Raw genomic sequence first — 21,200 nt, forward strand, 5'->3', positions numbered from 1 at the left:
TTATCAATTAACTTGATACAAAATGCAATATGCAAAAAGGATCTGAATCAATTCAATATTTGTTGCCACCATCCTTTGCCTTCTTCAACGTACACGTTCGGTGCACACCTACACGGTATTTCTCATCTTTGATCGAGGGGAAACACAGAGAAAAGCTCTGATGCTACCTTTTAATTACCATAAAAGCAATATCTGTGCAGACCAAAAGTCTCTCATATCTTGAAATAAAAACTTGTACTACTTTCCATTACCCAGTGGGCCAGAGTCAGGGCCCAAGGACACAATTAAGCGAGGACAGAAGAGGACCTGTTGAATTAGACTGAGCAGCGAGCGCTTCCACTAACAAAGATGACTTAACCCTTTGCATGCTGCACATAACGAATTTCGGATTCTCTTTGTGGGCATAATAGGGAATAATCTGCCATGGGCGGGAGCTTCTTTGATAATTCTGAGGACTTCTCTGAAGTGCGCTGTGAAGTGCAGCCAAATGCTCACTGGGAGCAGTCGGTTTAGAGGTCCAGGCCCGAGGCCCCTGGTATCATTAACTCATGTGAATGAACAAACAGCACTGGATATGTGGTTCTTTTCAAAGTCTTATTTCACTTTCTTGATGAAATGTGTTGCCACATCTTCAGTCTGTTTAGTCTTTGGGTTTGTACTCCACAGAGGCGAGCCGGCTGTATCAAACATCAATAGCTGGAAGTTTCTGCCCGTAACAACCAGGAAGTAAAGATTTCCACTACAAACTGAGGCCAGCTAAGGACTGCATAATGTATACAGTCTGAGAATTCAGCCTGCAGAAATATTTGTCCATTTTTAGATGTTGAAAATATATTAAACTGTACAGGTCAATTTGGAACGTGAAGGACAAATGGGAAGAACAGTGACTAAGGAAAAAATGCAAAGCTGAACTGACCACTTCCATAAATACGTCTGTATTTCAATCTGAAAGGTCAAAGCCATACTGTACCTGGCATATGCTGTTACAGAAAGAAAATAATTATAATCTGGTTCACATGCCCCGTGATGAAGCAGCAAAACAAATCCTCTGCTGCCATTCAAAACGTATCAGTTTAACCATGCAGACTTCAACACAATCACAAAAAAATAATTAAAGTCTGAAAGCAAGGTGTGGCAGTTACTCCCCAATCCCTGCTGTGCTGAGCTCGGTGTCTCAATCCTTAAGAGGAATGAAACCAAAACTCAGCCCTGTACGTAACTTGTATTTTAAATGCACAATAATTGATTCCACTCACTTATCTGCACAAAAAAGTACCGTACAAAACCCCCACTCATTTTCTACTTGATCTTTCTCAACCCAAATACATTTTTTTACTTACAGCATTAAAATGACAAATTCTAGAAGCGATGTCCAATCGGCAGACTTCACTGACCAGTCTGGATCTACTACCTATTGAAGAAATAATCCCCGAAAATTGAAAAAAGTGTGTGCTTTTGGTGTTGCTGACACTCTGGAAATCTTCCATGTGAAATCAATTGATTCAAATCCTTTCAACTGGGAAATATATGTAATATATGGTACAAAGGTTTGGACACACTCATTCAATTCCTATTTTCTATAGTTTTGAAGAAAACGGAACACATTAAAACTACGAAATTCCCCAAATGTAATTATGTAAATAAAGAAATGTTAAACAATGCAAACTATGTTTTATATTTTAGATTCATTCAAAGGTGTTTGCCTTGCGAACAGCTTGTCGTACTTTTAGCAAAATCAGAACCAGTTATCTGGAATTATTTTCAGTTCACAGTTGAGTCTTGTCAAGAGTTAACTGGACAAAAAGTTAACTTTTTAATGCATTTGGGACCATCAGTTGAGTTGACCTGAAGTTGTGTTGGTACACAACAATTTAATTAAATTCACTGCTGTACTAATCCACATCATGATATCAATATCATGTATATGTGCTCAATATGAGACCAGGGCAAGCAGGTGATTAGCTATTAACATACAATTTTGAAGCATAAAAAGTCCACCAGTAAACCTCACTACTTAATTACCACCTGGTGTAATCGGTTTAGAAGCTCAAATGTTAAAAAAAAAAAAAAAAAAGTTTTGATTTTATGAGGGTAAAGGCTTATTTCCTAAAACTTTTCTTAATTATATTTGTGAAAAAATCTCAAGCATGTCATAAATGTGACCAATTTCAATGAAAATCACCAGATGGGGAGGAATGTTATTTTTTTCTTTGTTCCATTGTTCAACTAATAAACAAAGGCAGCTGCCCAGATAATGGCAGCTTTAACTAAAGCATGACAGTTAATGACAGTATAATTATAATACCTGTGACTCTGAGATTGATGGGTGACAGCAACATCTGTCATCTACATCTGCCTAAAATTCCATGAAGGACAGTGCAATTAGCACATGCCAGCACGATCATTACATCTAATGCAGTGTAGCTGTTAAAATGTCCAAGTTGTACATCCACTAAGCATCCGTTGGATCTGGCTGTGGACATCCAACATGGCTGCTAAAAGACCCGCTACATCACCTGACAGCCTGCTTATTGCCTCCATCAGTTTAGGATCGGATTATTGCTGTGCAACTTAACATACGGGCTGTTTCCATTACCTTGTCAAGATGTTTTGACAGGTGCTTGCTTCCCACCTCTGGGGCTCTGGCACTTGAATGAATGAACGTAGTGGTGTGGAACTATTGACATTACGTGGGATTTGTAGATGGTGTGTTATTTCTCCAAAGGCCCTCACTGTGCTTTCTGCAGCAAACAAACGCTCGGTGAGTGAAGGTCTTTTGAAATCAGCAATACCTCCTGACACGTACTGGGCACGCTCTGCCAATTCAGGGAGTGGACCGTAACACTGTAGGAAAGAGGAGTGTGTGTGTGTGTGTGTGTGTGTGTGTGTCTGTGTGTGTGTGTGTGCGTGTGTGTGTGTGTGTGTGTGTGTGTGTGTGTGTGTCTGTGTGAGTGACAGAGAACAAGATAGAGCGAGAGAGAGGGAGAGAAGGAGAGGAAATGCTCATTCTTACTGGACTGTGACTTTGTGGTGAGACCTCTAAATACAAATGTCTGTCACTGAGTGATTAGGTGAGTGAAAACGTTACTACGTGACTGACTGATGAAGGTACAACATTGGTAATTCCTGTATTCTTTTCAAATAAAAATCCATTGTTATAAATTTAAAGCCCTTTTGTTTCATACATGGTCCAGCCATATATTAGGTTTTGACCAAGTCTTGTTTTTTTTTAAAACTTATAATCACCTCTGCATAAAATTTAGCCTGGGAAGCTATAAGGGGGCACGGTGGTGCAGTGGTTAGCATTGTCGCCTCACAGCAAAAAGGTTCTGGGTTCGAATCCGGTCCTGGGCCTTTCTGTGCGGAGTTTGCATGTTCTCCCCGTGCTTGCGTGGGTTCTCTCCGGGTTCTCCGGCTTCCTCCCATCATCCAAAAACATGCACCTCAGGTCAGGTTACCTGGCACCGCGCTAGTGGCAGCCTGCTGCAGCAGCTCCCCCCTGAGAGCCCCCCTGCTGTAGTGAAGAAATTTCCCCTTGGGATTAATAAAGTGTATAAAATAAAAAAAATAATAATAATAATGTACCACAGCACTGTCTAAAGCTCTCACCATTTGAAGTTTTGTCTTTCATGCAAAGAGAATATTAGATTTCCAAACACTGTCAGCTGGTAATGGGGGGAATAACCCGCTGCTGCTTTCAGGGTAACAAGAACTTTCTTTTACAAAGAGGAGAAACATTTGCAAATGTCTACCACTACTCTGTTGCTGTAAGTAACGTTGAAATTTATTTTTGTGTACCTGGTATATTGGAGGGAAAATGTCAATTCCCACAGCAAACACAACTTAAATTTGTTTTAATGATCCTGTATGTTTAGAGAAGCCTTCCAATCTAATACTGCGGGGAAGACTAAAGCAAAAACACATGTATTGTGCTTCTGCATTATCCTTTTAGACAATCAGGAACTTGGATAATATTGTATTAGCTGGTTTTTTTTTGCAGTTTGAAGTTCCCAATGCTGTCTTTACAATTTTAATCTAATTGTGACAGGATTTTATTTCCCTTTAAAGTACTAAGAAAATATTGTCTCCTCTCTTTTACTCTCCTTGCTATTATTGTCACCATTGTGTCTAATTAACTTAAAGCCTTCTCTCTGCCAGAGTTTTCTAGAAATTATTTATCAGGAATAATCCCTTAAGATGTACCATCTAGTTTTCAAGGGGGTCATCAACGACAACAATACATGCAAAACACAAGTCAAAGCATTTAACAAAAAAAGACAAAAATGTCACATCAAGTAGAGCATAAAAATGTATCTTTCTTATAAATGATATAGGTACTATGGATACAATTCAATGATAAAGTTATACAGAATTATTATAATTATAGAGATGTTATTGTGGATATGTATGACAGATCCTGCAATAAGATGACAGCATTTTTTTAACAAGTGGAAAGATGATATGTTTTGTTTATTGTTTGTTGTCTCCATGCAGGTCTCCTTGCTCATGGAGTATTACATTCTAAAATTTCTACAATGAATAAATTACATGATAGGATATATTGCTGGTGTTCACAACATAAGTGTATTTAATCAAAGGCAGAACAAATAGAATAACAAAACTATGTCAAACCCTTGTACAGTATTTGGTTACACATTGTATAAAAAACTTGAAAGCCATTAATTTGTAACAAAGGCTTTTAATTTGAAATTGTTCCAGAAAGTCACAACATTTGGCTGACTTGACATTTTGGCTCACATGAAAACACTGAATGGAGTTCAGAAGGCAATTAGGTTGTGTAACTAGATTGAATACTTGATAGTGGCAAAAATTCAATGAACACTAGATATTTTTTAAAGGACAACATATACTGATATTCATTATGCATACGATGTTTACATTCTTACAGTATTTTCTGGGGTCAAACTGAAACGTTTTTGCTGACAATAATGTTACATCAACAGTCTACGAGTGGTGCTTACGTTGGCTTGCTGTACTGTACCTATTATTGTAAGGTTAATGTTACGTTACTTAGACTACGGGAATAGGTGACCGTCACATAGTGCCCCCTGGGTAATGCAGTTCATTTAGTGCCATAATGAATCTTTCAGATAATCTTGTGAAAAGCTTGCAATAAGTGCTGGTGCGTAAAATGTTTAAGTGCCCTTACTGGTGAGTACCAGTCTAATTTGAGCAGTGGTCAATAATAAGCATGATCTAGTCATAGGTGCGAATCCGATCATATTATAGACCAGCACATACGGTACATGTGTAAGGCTATGGTTTGCTTTCCACTTATTTAGCTTCTTTACATCTCAGACAAATGCCTGCAAGTTCCCAAACTGCAAATCATTTTGGATCATAGTGACGATAACAGCGGCTGTTTATTGCTGGTCGGCCACACATCAATGTTTCTTAGAATAGAGTTGTAGCAGAGATGAAACACACGTGTGAAATACAAGTTTTGTGCACCTACATGGTGCGTCCTGCTACGAAGTTTTTATTTCAGGATATACAAAAACGTTTTTAATAAAATCAAAATCTTTTCTATATATCAACAACCATCCATACACAATACAATCTTAAAATGTAATTTCACTAACAAGCTATTTGTTTTTTGTTTGACCATATTACCCACTGGATGACCGTTTGGTGTTAGCTCGCTGCTGGTGGTAAAGTAGCTGTCAATCTTGGTCTCAATTCTCCATTCATGAACATCCTTTTATCTTTTTTTGTTGCATAATTTGAAGAAAGTTTTATTCGGGGAAAAGACAACAGGAAACTGCTGACATGTGATGTGATTACAGTCACAGCACACTAAAAAAGTTATTGAATATTTTTTCCAATAAAAGTTGGGAGGGGAGAGGACTCAGGCCTCCCTTGTGTCCTCCCAGTAGCCTCCTTGGGAGCTGAGCAAGAGGTCTGCTACCTTCTGGCCTGCCTGCCACCAGCCTGCTTCTCAGTTAATCAACCTCCAGTCTGTCTGTCCAACTTAGCCTCCAGCCAATCTCCTAGTTTGCATTCCTTTGCTCTAACAGCCCCGAGCTTTGGGCCAGACATACTGTATCAGTGCCTTCAGCCAGCTGTGCAGGTCGCTAGCAATGAACCGGCTACACTCCCACGTAATCCGACCCCTGACTAACCATGAGTAACCTGCTAAGAGGTCCTGCAGAAGAAGGCCTGACTCTCGTAGACTTCGGTTCCATCGTCTGCCTGCTGCTTTGCACTCTGGCTACTGGGTACTTGCGGTGGTTTTCAGCTCTTTGCCTGGATTGCATCGTGCCCTGCAACCCTTCAACTTTCCTTCCAATGGAGTCCTGTATCGTCTGCTGGCCCTTCTGCTCTTCCTCCAGAAGGGATGCACCTTCACCACCAGCCCCCTGTCTGTCCTCCTGAGGGCTTTCGCTTCCAGCTCACCCTTCCCTCGCTGCAGCCCTCCTCGATAGCGTCCTTGCCTTTCTGTCTTGCCTTCTGAGAGGAAGCAAACCAAAATTTTCCTTTATGCCTCAACAAGAGGAGCAATTGCTTTATTGTTAATGTGTGAGCTAATTCATTTGAGAGCGTTCACAAAGTGTTCACCAAAATGTAGAAAGAGAGGTTGAAGACTGCAGCGTGCCAGTACAATCCCACTTTACAAGTGACTGCTAATGTAATTCTGTTGTGTGTGCATTGTAGAATGGAAGTACAACGTTAATCTGAATATCTCGATATCTGTGCATCATGAAAAGCACTTCAAACACTTACACACACACACACAGGCAGACTACACTCTGGTGTGCACACTGAAGCCCTTGGGAGATGGAAATAGTCAAGCAAGATATAAATGTGATCCATTATTTATAATGTATCTGAGAGATGTGGCAGGGAGGAAAAAAAGTATATATTTAGGTCAGCATGTGGAATCCTTTCTCACAGAATCTTAAAAATCAGCAAAATAGTCAAATCCCACTCTTCTTCTACCAGAGAGACACTGGAATCCCATTCCCTAAAAGCGAGTGTGTTCTGGCTTTACAAGTACCAGTCCAGTCCATTACGGAGTCTCTGTGTTTATTGCAGAGAGGGAGAGCGACGAAGAGCGCACCTTATTGGCATCATAAAACACCATCACTGTCACATTGATCCAGTTTTATCCACTGGCTGACTGGTTTGAGCACCAGCCGCCACTATCAATCAGACGAGGGGCTTCTGAGAGGTCGTCCTCACCGACCCAGAAAAGAATTGTTCAAACGTTTTCATCTCCACTTGCCAAGTCAACAGACTGCAGCTTTTGGCAGCAGATGTTCCGAAAATTATATTTTTCAAATATTTATTTATCCACTGAAGGTTAGCTTATAATGGATGCTCTTTTTAAGCAGCACGCACACGCACAGCATCATTTTCCTTCCTGCTGCATCGATTCTTCGCACTTTTTTGACCTCTTAACTGCTAACTTTTATTATTCCTACTTTGTTGTAATGTTAATAGTTTACTGGTAAGTAAGTATTTATATATATATATACTGTATATATATAAAATTTAAAAAAAAAAAAAAACTTCCACACACTAGGGCCACAGCCTGGAGCCCATTTTAAAACGAGGGCAGCCCTTGAGAGATTTTTTTTTTTTTTTTTTTAAGTCCGATTGTCTGCATCAACATCTCCTTTCTCTACTTCTTTTCTTTTTGAATTCAAAGATAGCTCTTGTGTCAATTAAAGCTTTTTGCGCGGAGAAGATGATTTTTTTCTTGTTTCTTCTTTCTCTGCCGAGTTGATTAATAGAATAGATAATAAAATATATTTAGCTGCTGTATTCACAGCGGACAGACTGTGCACAGTTTTTTTTTCTCCATTGAATACTGACAGGATTAAAGTTTGGAGGAGTAAAGCTTACATTGTATACTTTCAGAGAACGATGCAACGACCTCGTCTGGCTATAGGCTACTGTATTTCAGATACACATACAGTATAGACTAAGCTTATTGAAATCACATAGCTATCCGATCCATGGGTATTGAATATTCTGGATTCTGGTTGGTTGAAATATATAGATTTACTTTTACTAACACCAATGACAAAGGTAATTGGTTTTATCCAGTGACAATTTCAATCAAGTTTATTCAAACATGATGGCTGCCAATGCTGCCAATACAGAAATGCACCATGGCTTTGTGCTACGCAGCTATACATTAAAAGTGAGTCGGCCTGATCTACATTACAGATTCAGAGGTGAAAACATTTAAAATACTACTCTGATAATATTAAAACAAGCTCACTTCAGCTTATAACAGATCGTTTTACAGCAGCCGGGAGGGAAACGAAAATAATTTGGTTCAATGAATCGGGTTTTCGGTCAGTCCGTCAAGGCTACCTCAGTCTCCATTCAGGAACTGTACCTTGGCAGAGACGTCATCATCAACGTTATCAGTTATATTACATATTATATACATATATATACATATATCCATATATACGTTATAGTTATATGTTGGGCAAAATTATCCAAAGTGTGGGATCATATTTAGAAGGTGACATTCAAACTGAGAAACATGTAGCCTATTAACCATCTAGTACGGCCACTAGACAGCCTAGATAGTTTTATGAGTCAATAATAGGCAGCTTAAAAAGGTTTATTATTTCGGGGATTTATTTATCTGTAATGTGGCAAAAAGCTTGTGGAAGGATTAAATAGACTGTGCAGACTCTATTGTGTGGAAATAATTAGTTTTGTACACGTTACAAGGTTGCTTATATATGTATAAATTGGTAGACCTATCTGGAAAATGAAAGTCCACATATGAATATGAATGAAGCTGAGAAGCAGTTTAATATTTTTAAACCAGCATCTGCAGATTAGACCTCTTGAGAAGGCAGGTCGAGATTTTCAGTGAGGAATATTCTTTACAGCACCTAAATGAGAAGATACATGGCAGGAATACTGAAGACAGGCTTAAACTCTTAATGTATTGGCTCTTGTGCCAGCAGGATGCTTGACAAGGAGAGAGAAGGCAGTGAGAAGGTATTTAATCACAGAGAATGAGCTCTAGCTTTATTATAGATGTCTGACATTTTCTAATACTTAACTCATCCTTCCTTCTTATTCTACTTTATTCTTTCTTTCTCCTTTGAACGATTGCATTCGAAAGGTAACTGATTTATAGATCTGGTGTTTGTAGTGTGGCACGAGTGTAAAAATGCAGACTCTGGTCATATATTTCTGATTTGGATCGCATTTATCCTTTATGTGGAGCATTAATACTTTAGTCTGAGAGATTAAATTGAATCTGAACAACAAACCCATTTCCAAAAAAGTTGGGACACAGTGTAAAATGTCAATAAAAAACCCATGTAAACCATTATTTAATTGAAAAAATACCAAAGACAACATATTAAACGGTGACATTTATTTTTTATTGTTTTTTCTTTTTAACTTTATGCTCATTTTGAATTTGATGCCAGCAACACGTCTCCAAAAAGTTGGGACAGGGGCATGTTTAACACTGTGTTGCATCACCTCTTCTTTTAACAACACTCTGCAAACGTTCAGAGCTGAGGAGACCAGTTGCTGGAGTTTTGAAAGTGAAATGTTGTCCGATTCTTATCTATTGTAGGATTTCAGCTGCTCAACAGTTCAAGGTCTGCTGTTTTTTGTTTTTGTTTCATGATGCAGCAAATGTTTTAAGTGGGGCGGATCTGGACTGCAGGCAGGCCAGTTCAGCACCAGAACTCTTCTACTACAGAACCAGGCCATGCAAAAGCTGTATCATTTTCCCCTCCAAGTCTGTCCAAAACAAACTGATCTACAGGAGTGAAAGTACTCTTATGGTCAGTGTGCAGAGCTCTCAGTAGAACCACTTCTTCTGGAAAGTACAGCTTGTTGGTTGATCCCCCCCAGATGTCTGTGCATCTGATTAGAAAATCCGCCTAGATTGAACCCTGGGGAGGTTTCTGGGCAAGACTAACTTGGAGTACACCCTGGGGAAGGCCTAGAGGATGCTGCATGGATTGTGTATCCCATCTGGTCCTAAAACGCCTTAGAATCTCCAATGAGGTTCAAGACATGTAGCCAGGGGACGAGGTGCTTCCACCATGACCCAATTTTTTTTCCCCATTGAATGTGACTGTAGCTCAGAAAACTAAAATAAGATCAAATGAAAAAAACAAGACTTACCATCAAACTAACTTTGCCATGTGCACATGGACTGAAACCTTTTTCCACTCAGAGACAAACAGCTCTCAAGTGCAGCACATTTACGGCTCTTTGCAAATTATAAATGTACAAGCTCTGCTGTCTATAAAAAGCATGATAATGCCACATGATCGAAGTCTGTGGCACATCAGACGGACACACATTGGACAGCAGGGACTGTATGAGGCTGGAAGGATTGAACCCAGATGGTCCATTTCTTTGTGAACTGGCGCTGAGTATCCTAATTATTATTCGTGTGAAGAGAGGCTCCTCTTTGAGTCTGATAGCACTGGCTGACATGGCCTGAGGCAAGGCCAAGGCTGACCCCAAAAACATTACGAAACAGCAGCGCTATTCTCCCTGCCGGAGATACACACACACACACACACACACACACACACACACACACACATACGCGTTAGTGGCCTGACAATTGAGATGAAGTCCAAAAGCTATAATATTGGTGGCAGTTAGTTCAGCCTAAACACACCAGTATCAATGTCACAATGCAGTCTGGTTGAATCTGCACAAAAAAGGTAAACATCTAAATATAGAAAAAGACAAATCTATAGAAATACAACTCAGACATACAAATACACACATTGTCACATGTTGGTACTGAAATAGCAGCATTTAATTATGTCAGTGAATGAAACTTTCATGGTCCACTTCTTTTTATGGTGTTGACTGCGCTGCTCTTTAGTGCCTTTGTTCACTTGCACTATGCAAAACACAGTTTAGCCTACAATGACCACACTGTGTAAGCTGTGTTATATGTACATGCTGCACAGTGTAACCGTCATAAGAGCTTTCTTTTCAATTTCAGAATGGAACACAAAACCCATACTGACTGAGGCTACGTTGAACTGTAGGCTACAGTATATATGAGATAAGCTACTGACCATTGGTAGCACAGTGCTCATTTCTTCTGGAGCTGAAACTATGTTTCAACACCAAATTACATACAACATGAAATCAAGCCACAATAGTTTAACGTTTTGGGAAACTCCCTCATTTCTTGTCTTGCCAAGAGAAAAATCCAACATTTTTACGACAATCGCTTTTCCAAAAAAGTTGAAATGCTGTGTAAAATGTAAATATAAACAGAATGCAATGATTTGCAAATCACATAAAGCCATATTTAATTGCAACCAGATGAAAGATAATGTATCAAATGTTGAAATGGAGAGATTTTATTGTTTTACGAAAAATATTATAATATGATATTATAAATATGATGATATTTGAATTTGATGCAAGCAACACGTCCCAAAGTTGGGACAGCGGCATGTTTGCCACTGCATCACCTCTTCTTTTAACAACATTTTGTAAATGTTTGGGAACTGAAGAAACTAGCTGTTGGACTTTTGAAAGTGAAATGTTGTCCCATTCTTGATTGATATACAGTATGACTTCAGTTGCTGAACAGTTTGGGGTCTCCTTTGTCGTATTTTTTTGTTTTATGATGCTCCAAATGTTTTCAATGGGTGACAGGTCTGGACTACAGAAAGGCCAGTTTAGACTCTTCTACATGAGAGCCTTGCAGTTGTAAAATGTGCAGAATGCAGTTTGGCATTGTTTTGCTGAAATAAGCAAGGCCTTCCTTGAAAAGGATGTTGAAGGGATGGCAGCAAATGTTGCTCCAAAACCTGTATATATCGTTCAGCATTAATGGTTCCTTCCCAGATGTGCAAGCTACCCATGCCATTTGCACTAATTAATCCCTATACTGTCACAGATGCTGGCTTTTGAACTGAGCGCTGATAACAAGCTGGATGGACCCTCTCCACTTTAGCGCAGAGGACGTAGTGTCCATGATTTTAAAAAAAATAATACAATTTTACCACAGGACAATTTTCTACTTCACCTCAGTCCATCTTAAATGAGCTCAGGCCCAGAGAAGGCGGCGGCGCTTCTGTATCATGTTTTTATGTCTTCTTTGCATGGTAGAGTTTTAATCTGCATTTCTGGATGCAGCGATGAACTGTGTTCACAGACAATGTTTTCTGAAGTGTTTCTGAGCCCAGACTATGATTTCCACTGCAGAATTGTGTCTGTTTTTAATGCAGTGACACTGAAGCCTGAAGGTCACAGTCATCCAATATTGATTTTTTTTTTTTAGCCTTGTTCATTGCGTACAGAAATTTCTCCAGATTCTCTGAATCTGTTAATGATATTTTGTATCGTAAATGATGAAATGCAATTTTACATTAAGGAGTATTATTCCTAAATCATTGTACTTTTTTCCTATACAGTCTTTGTCATGAACCTTTCCACATCTTCATTGATGAGAGACTCTGCCTCTATGGGATGGCCTTTTTATACTCAATCATGTTACTGATCTGTTGCCAATGAAGCTAATTAGTTGTGAGATGTGTGTTTTTTTGGAGATTATGCAATTTTTCTAATCTTAACATTTCTCCATTTCAACATTTGATATGTTGTCTTTGGTCTATTTTCAATAAAATGTTTTTTTTTTATTCATAAATAATAGCATTCCGTTTTTGCCACTTTTATGTGGCTTTTCAATCAGTATTAATGGCAAATGTAGTCAATGAAGGCAATCAATTCTTCAATAAATTCTCTATTAGTCGGGAAATCAGCAGACAATTACCTGTTTTATTCACACGTCCTCAATCGGACATTATGGTAAAGTTTGTTTAATGTCTGGTCCAACTGATTCTGACATTTGCCTTCTCACATACAGCTCACATAATGTCTATGTGGTTCCCTGTGTGATCACTTGTGTTCATGTCATTGAAACAGCTAAACAGTCATTGTCTTTGATCTGCTGGGCTGAACACAATCCTTAAATATGTAGCTGTCAATCACGTTATTTTATTTTTCATATATGTTGTGAAGACTGGGGCTGTCACAATATCAGATTTTCACCAAATGATTCTTGTGATACAAGATAACAATATTATTGCAATATCTATAGAACATTTTAACAAAATAATAATAACACTACCAGGAGAGTTGACAGATAAATGATGAAAGGCAACATTTCATTATATGAAATTACATTTTTTCTATTTAAATTAAATCAACAGATTTTTTTTTGAGACAAATTGTGATGTGCACCCTCTGCTCAAGTCCATTGTGAAATTTCTCACAAAAATGTTGTTAATGAAATGACAAAAACTTGGAACCCTTCCTCGCAGCGGTCATAACCTCCCCCTGCTCCGTTCACATCACAGTGCTACTTACCAATTCACATGTAACAGAAACAGTCTCTGAACTTTTTGATTGACCAAAACGTTTAGATAGCGTTGTGTGCATCCTGAGATATTGTGAAACAATCGGATTCACGGATGTTTTATGCTCTTATGCCACGTGTGAAAACAATAATGACTGAATGGATGGAGAGACGGGCGGACGGACGGACAGATTGATAGACATACAGACAGATGGATGGATGGATAGCGAGATAGATAGACAGACAGACAGACAGACAGAATACCTGAGTGGAAAGAGAAGTCAAGGACATGGCAAAAGGTGGCATTAAAAAATGTCACAGTTATCCATCCAATTAAATTTATAACCCACATTAAGCACATTTGGCAGTCTGGGTTACAGAAATTGAAAAATGGGAGATGTGTGTCCTCAAGCACACACATACACTTTACTCCTCAATCAGAGCCCCGGCAGCTGTAAGCACCATTTCAAAGGACGCCATTATGCAAGGAAAATGTCATTAGCAATTTTACAATTTCACGCATCGGTGCCGCTGACATGTCTCTGGAAGACGGCAGAGCACGGACGAAAGGTAAGAGGCCCTAAACTCTGAAAGCAAACCTGTGACTGAGATGGAGGAAAGTGAATTCTCCCCCTCCCCTCTGATTGCACTGTGCAGTACTCAGCCTTGTGCCACCAGCTGCCTTACCCAACCGCAACAGGAAACCAGACTTATACCTCCCCTGTGCTCTTGTTGGACTTTGTGTAGATGATAATAATGGTGGATGTAAAGGTGTCCAGCACATGTGACATGAACCTCCAAAAGCTGAGTCCTCAAGTTCAACCCAAACAATTTTGCACCTCCAGTGCGAACAAGCAGTGCCATTACAAGCAGGGTGTCTATGTATCAAAGTGTAATATAAAAGTGTGGAGCTAGAGGTCCTGGTGGTGGATGGACAGCCTACACAGCATGTCATAAATCTGTAAAAGAAATAACAGTTTATGTCATATCAGTCAATTAACCGGTTTAACTAAATGTGTGTTTGTTGCCTAGCCTTAATCTCACAGCATCTCTAGTTTGCTTTCAATATACAGAGACTCAATCGTTCTCATGATAGTTTTCGGAATAATTTGCACACAGATTTCCTTCCAATTTTATTTTCAATTTCTTTGAAAAAAAAAATTGGCATGCTTCAGGACCAGTCGACTGGAACCCACAGTCTCACACATGCCAACAAAACAGTGTGTGAAGATGATTGTGTACAGCATGTGGCTCCAGAAGTAGAGCCGTCTGTATTTGGCTGTAGTAAGCCAACCTGCTGATCTACTTCTGTGCTAACTCTCTGTCAGACTCAGAAACATACATTTGAAATTATTTAAATAAAATAGACAACTTTAGGAGGTTTATGTTGCTCAAATAAATGTTGTTTTTCCAGAGTGATGTTTAAGTAATCTTTACAAAAAGGTCCAGTTAGCACTGGCCACAATCATAAGAACCACACACAGATTTAAAAGACACCAAAATGTTCCAGCCATCCATTATCTATACCCGCTTTATCCTGAACAGGGTCACGGGGGCCTGGAGCCTATCCCAGCTCACTTTGGGCGAAGTCAGGGTACACCCTGGACAGATCGCCAGCCCATCACAGGGCCAACATGTAGAGACAGAGAGAAACAAAGACCATTCATGCTCTTATTCACACCTAAGGGCAATTTTTTTGTAGAACCACCAATTAACTTGAGGTGCATGTTTTTGGATGGTGGGAGGAAGCCGGAGTACCCAGAGAGATCCCGGGACAGGAGAACATGCAAACTATGCACAGAAAGGCCCAGGCCCATATTTGAACCCAGAACCTATTCACTGTGAGGCGACAATGCTAACCACTGCACAACTGAACTTTTTAAGGAAGTCTTTCCTTTAATTAATACTTCCATATTAGATCAGATCAACCTATCCATTGTAACCGGCTATGTACCTCAGGCTTTTAAAGTGTCTGTAATTAAACCTTTACTTAAAAAGCCGACTCTTGATCAGCTGTTTTAGGAAACTACAGACCAATTTGCAACCTGACGTTTATTTCTAAAATCCTTGAAAAAGTTGTTGCAAATCAATTTTTTTTATCATTTACAAAGGAATGATCTGTTTGGAGATTTTCAGTCAGGCTTTAGAGTTCATCATAGCACAGAAACAGCTCTGGTGAAAGTTACTAACGACCTTTTATTAGCCTCAGATAATGGACTCGTCTCTGTACTTGTTCTTCTGGACCTCAGTGCTGCTTTTGATACGATTGATCATACGATCTTATTACAGAGATTAGAAGATGTTTCGAGGATTAAAGGAACTGCATTAGATTGGTTCAAATCCTACTTAACAGATAGATTCCAATTTGTCCATGTCAACAATGAGTCTTCCAGACAAACAAGAGTTAGTTATGGAGTTCCACAAGGCTCAGTGTTAGGCACAATACTTTTTACTTTGTACATGCTTCCATTAGGAGATGTCATCAAGAAACACTGCATCAACTTCCATTGTTATGCAGATGACACTCAGCTATATCTTTCTATAAAACCAGATGAAACTAATCAGTTCGTAAAACTTGAAGCCTGTCTAAAAGACATAAAGGCCTGGATGACCAAAAACTTCCTGCTTCTAAATTCAGACAAAACAGAAGTTATTGTTCTTGGTCCTAAACACCTCAGAAACTCTTTCTGTAATCACTTAGTTACTCTAGATGATGTTGTCTTGGCCTCCAGCAAAACTGTGAGGAACCTTAGAGTCATCTTTGATGAGGATTTGTCCTTTAGCTACCATATAAAGCAAATCTCCAGAACTGCATTCTTTCATCTACGTAATATTAATAAAATCAGGAAAATCCTTCCTCAGCGTGATGCAGAAAAACTCATTCATGCGTTTGTTACTTCTAGACTAGATTATTGTAATTCCTTGTTGTTAGAATATCCAAATTACTCATTAAAAACCTTGCAGCTGATCCAAAATGCTGCAGCAAGAGTACTGACGGGATTAGCAAGAGAGATCATATTTCTCCAGTTTTAGCTTCTCTTCACTGGCTTCCTGTTAAATCAAGAATAGAATTTAAATTATCTTGCTGACTTACAAAGCCCTACATGACCAGGCTCCATCATATCTTAGAGATCTTATAGAACCATATAATCCTAGCAGAGCACTTCTCTCAGTACGCTGGTCTACTTGTGGTTCCCAGAGTTTCCAGAAGTAGAATGGGAGGCAGAGCTTCAGTTTTCAGGCTCCTCTCCTGTGGAACCAGCTCCCAGTTTGTGTTGGAGGGGCAGAAACCCTCTCTAGCTTTAAGATTAGACTCAAAACGTTCCTTTTTGATAAAGCCTATAGTTAGGGCTGGCTCAGGTAGACCTGAACCAACCCTTAGTTATGATGTTATAGGCCGAGGCTGCTGGGGGACTTCGTTACATGCTGAGCTTCTTTTCTTTCCTCCTACTCTTTAACTGACTCATACCTCACCATCTTTTTCTCTCCCATAGTTTTTTCTTATTGTCTGTTGTCTCCATTCAGTTCCCTCGCTCGTGTAGTTTCTCTTCTTTCTTTTGCAGATGTCCCGTCATGGAGCTGCATGTCTCTGATCTGCGCTTGTCGTCTCCACCAACAGTTCTTCTCTTCTATCTCTATGCTGTCCTTTTCTCTCTCTGCTCTCCTCTCACCCCAACCGGTCGAGGCAGATGGCCTCTGATCCTGGTTCTGTCGGAGGTTTCTTCCTGTTAAGAGGGAGTTTTTTCTTCCCTCTGTTGGAGGTTTTTCTCCCTTAAAGAGGAGTTTTTTTTTTCCCTCCTAGCTTATGTGGGAATTGTTGAATTGTTGGATTATTGGGTTTCTCTGTATAATATTGTAAAGTCTTGCTGTAAGGACTTTAATGTGTTAAGTGTCATGAAATAACCTGTGTTGTGATTTGGCGCTATATACATAAAATTGAATTGAATTGAATTGAATTGAACTGTGCTGTCTCCAAAATATTCCTTTAACATTAAAAAAAAAAAACATTGTGTTGGTTTACTGGAGTTTGCGTGACTCTAACTGCTTGACTTTCCTAAATTATACACTAATAATCATTTAACTGACTGAGCCACATTTCTGTCTGATTGTATTGTAATTAGATCTAAACAAGTCTTTTACATGCAGTGTCTTCACTAGTTTGTCTACCCAGTTTATTTATCAATATCTGTAATAACTTAATGGAGTAACCTTGTCTAGGACCTCTTGTCTGAAATGTTTATACATTTAAAATACTACAAAATAGAATAAAGAAATCTGCATTGCAAATGAGTATCAATCCGTGGGCAGGGGACATGGATGACTCTCCCTCCACAGAGAGCCCGACTCTGTCAGAGTTTGCGGATCAAAAGAGGTTATAATTAAGCTACGTCCTCCGAGACATACCGCAGGGATCAACCAACAAGCTGTCAACGCTGTCAGTCTTTTGGGAGAGAAGACAGTGCCATAATTGAGCAGTGCTGAATGTGTACAACAGGGACACTTTTGACAAGCAGCAACACGTTAAATACAATGAACAAAAGCTTTGTGGGAAGTTTACTTGGTGCTCTGACTGAAATTAACAGGCCGTGGTGGAGATTCTCCAGATTCTTTAAACCAGTCAACCATCTCTTAAGTCGCCAAAATCAATGTTGTATGTGAAAAAATGATTGAAATTTCCATTGACTACACGTGTTTTTAATGTGATCTTATTCAGGGATCAACAGCAGTCACCGTGTATACAGTACACCAGGGATCTCCAACCCGGAGATGGTGATCTACCAGTAAAACGGGACCCGGTTCTAAGTAGATCTCGAAATGTTTGAACAATATCCAGTGTTCCTCACACGTAGACTTACTTAGGCGTGCTATCCCATGTGTACTGATGGCCGCCAAAGTATATTAGGCAATACACTTAAGCTTTTTTAAATTTATCTTTTATTCTATCCAAAAGAATGACCCTAGCAACGCTATCGGGTAACGACTGGACAATCTCCCTTCGTTCTTCTCCACCTGTGTCTGCTCCACACCGTGTCAGTACCACACTCAACTCTAGTGGCCACAGTGCAGTCGGCATTTAAAGCACATATGTGTAACTGTAGATCCAGAAAATAATACCACCCTTCATCAATTGAAAACATAGAGAAATGCATACAGAATAAAACATGTACAGTATATCAATTAAGTATCACTTTGTTATTGTTCACATAAAATAATCTTATTCAGCTGGTTTGGCGGAGCTCAGCTATGTGAATGTTACTAAACATTAGTAGCTCTCGGACACTTTTGTTTGGTCAAAGTAGATCTCAGATGAAAAAAGGTTCGAGACCGTTGCAGTAGATCATAAACACACCGAGTGCTTCACGATGAACATCCAGCTGATCCTGGGTCGGACCTCCCTTTGCTCTCTAACAGCCTCGGAGTTCTTGCTATCATCGATGTTGGGATCCTTCCTTTGATATTCTGCTCCATGTTGGTATAATTGCATCACATCATTTCTGCAGGTTTGTCAGCTGCACATTCAGGCTGTGATAACTTGTGCTTTGTGGCACGGTGCATTATCATGATGGAAGTAGCCATTAGAAGATGGTAAACTTTTGCCGTGAAGGGATGCACATGGTCAGTACCAAAACTCAGACTGCAGCATTTAAACCATGAATGAGTGTTATGAAGGAGCCCAAAGTAGAATGCCAGGAAAACATTCCCACAATATTAAACTCCTTTAACTCCAACCAGACACGCCACACACATCAGACCTCTCTCATCAGCACATCATTCCCATCTGCACGACTATTCATTTTGTTTGTTGGTCAAAGTTACTGAGATCACATTTTACCCTGCACTGATGTTTGACGTGAACATTAAATGAACCTGCTGACAGGATTCTTTGCGTTGCACAACTGGCTGACTGGATAACTGCATGAGTAAACAGGTGCACAGGTGTTCCTAAATAAAGCGCTCCAATAGTGTATTTTATTTCACATCTTATTTATGGTCCAAAAAACAAGGTCACTGTGTAATTCAATATGCTTAAAATGAAATGCTCGCTGGGTTGTCAAACAGTTGCTGACCTGGATTTAGGCAGTAGCCAGCAGTAAACATGCTAGCCAGTTAGCTCACTAGTAGTACTGCAGGCTCAGCTTCACCTGTAGGGCTGTAATCAGCGAAGAAACCCCTGCAACAATGCTTCCAATGTAATCAGGGCTGTAGATGTAAAATAAAAGGGAGTATAAACCCTACTTTACCTCACCTACTCTATCCCAAGCTCACAAGAGCTGTAAATCAGTGTCAAAAATAAACCACCGGCACTGTGGGATACTAAAATCAGGCCACTGTTAATTATAATCAGAGATTTATCGTGGATTGGTTCTTCAGGGGGGAGAAAAGCATATAATGTGGATGTGGATTTTATTCTGAGGGACTGGTACCTGCTGAAGAACAGGCTTTCAAGGTCTCAAGCACCTCTCTGAGAGCATTACTACAAATGAAAGCGGCCGCAGTCATCTCGACAACGCTGTAAAAACACCCAAATGGGGAACTACGTAACAGTTTGAGGAGAACAGGTATGTGCTCAGTCGGATTATCCTGAATTAAACGGAGGAAAATGTGAATTAACTGTAATTTTGTGGTGTTGCGTTTGTGTGGGTGTTGCAGTGTAATATGATGAACAATACCTTGTTTTTAGTTTTGAGAAGTCTTTAGATCAGGGGTCTCCAGCCTTTATTCCTCTGAGAGCGGCTTTGATGTAGTGAAAGTGTGTGTCGATGAACAACTCATGTTTAGTAACATGCTTACTGCACTGGAGATTGTGCCCTCACTAATCGATCTTGTTAACAGTGCAGTTCTTTCGAAAAGGTTTAAAAAATGAATAAATAAATAAAAATGCTTAAATGGAGCGCCAAATATACTTAGACAGCAGTCAATTCACCTTCAGTGATCCACTCAGAACCGGGCAATGAGCTACTGGTAGCTTGTGAGCTACTAGTTGGAGACCCCCTGCTTTAGGTTGATGTAAGTGAATAGTTTAATATTTATTCGAGTACGGAATAAAACTGTCCATATTAAGCCTAACGATTTCCTTGAATAAACGTTTTTTGTCAACATTCAATGCAGCAATCAAATCGTGCTTTTCAAATGCATTTATACTGACAAATTCTATTTTTAGCATGCTGTATCTTTTATTTCTTCCAAATCCTTTTTGGTTGTTAAACTGTGCCAAGTCAGTGGGGGCAGAAAAATCTAATAAATAATCCATAATGTATAAAAGATCATTATTTCTGAATATCTGAAATATACACGCACACACGCACACAAAGCTTCCTCTTAGCCTGAAATGCGTGGAAGAACAAAAGAAGCAGAGACAAAGACAATGAACAATATGTTGGTTCTAAAGTCAGTGTTTGATTGATGCTCATATTACTTTAATTAGATCAAATTATTCCTCGCTTTGGCAGAATGCCATCTCGCCGCGGTGTTAACAGCTCTACTAAATCAAATTTGGACCTGAAGGCAGGCTTGTGTTTGTGTCACGGCATGGGGAAAAAAAGCTACTGTATCATCGCTACCTTCAGGCGATTTTACAACAAGAGTGCATTGAGAAGGAGTGTTTCCATAAGCGTGTGTCCCAGGGGCCGCACACAATCAGTGTGACGTCAAAGCCCAAAGCCGCGGTGCACTGGGGGGGATATCAGCACAAAATCCTCTGCTGGCTTGGAAAACATCACCAAAGGAAAGGGCAGAGTCTCTGCAACAGCCACGGGTGACAGAGTGATCTCTGCGTCCGCTGGAGGTTGAAGTAAGGTCCAACGTAAACTGATGAAATGCTTGCAGGGAAAATTTC

The sequence above is a fragment of the Embiotoca jacksoni genome, unplaced genomic scaffold (genome assembly GCF_022577435.1).
Source record: "Embiotoca jacksoni isolate LCO1_2020_lvr unplaced genomic scaffold, fEmbJac1.0.p SCAF_21, whole genome shotgun sequence".
Lineage (NCBI taxonomy): Eukaryota > Metazoa > Chordata > Actinopteri > Embiotocidae > Embiotoca > Embiotoca jacksoni.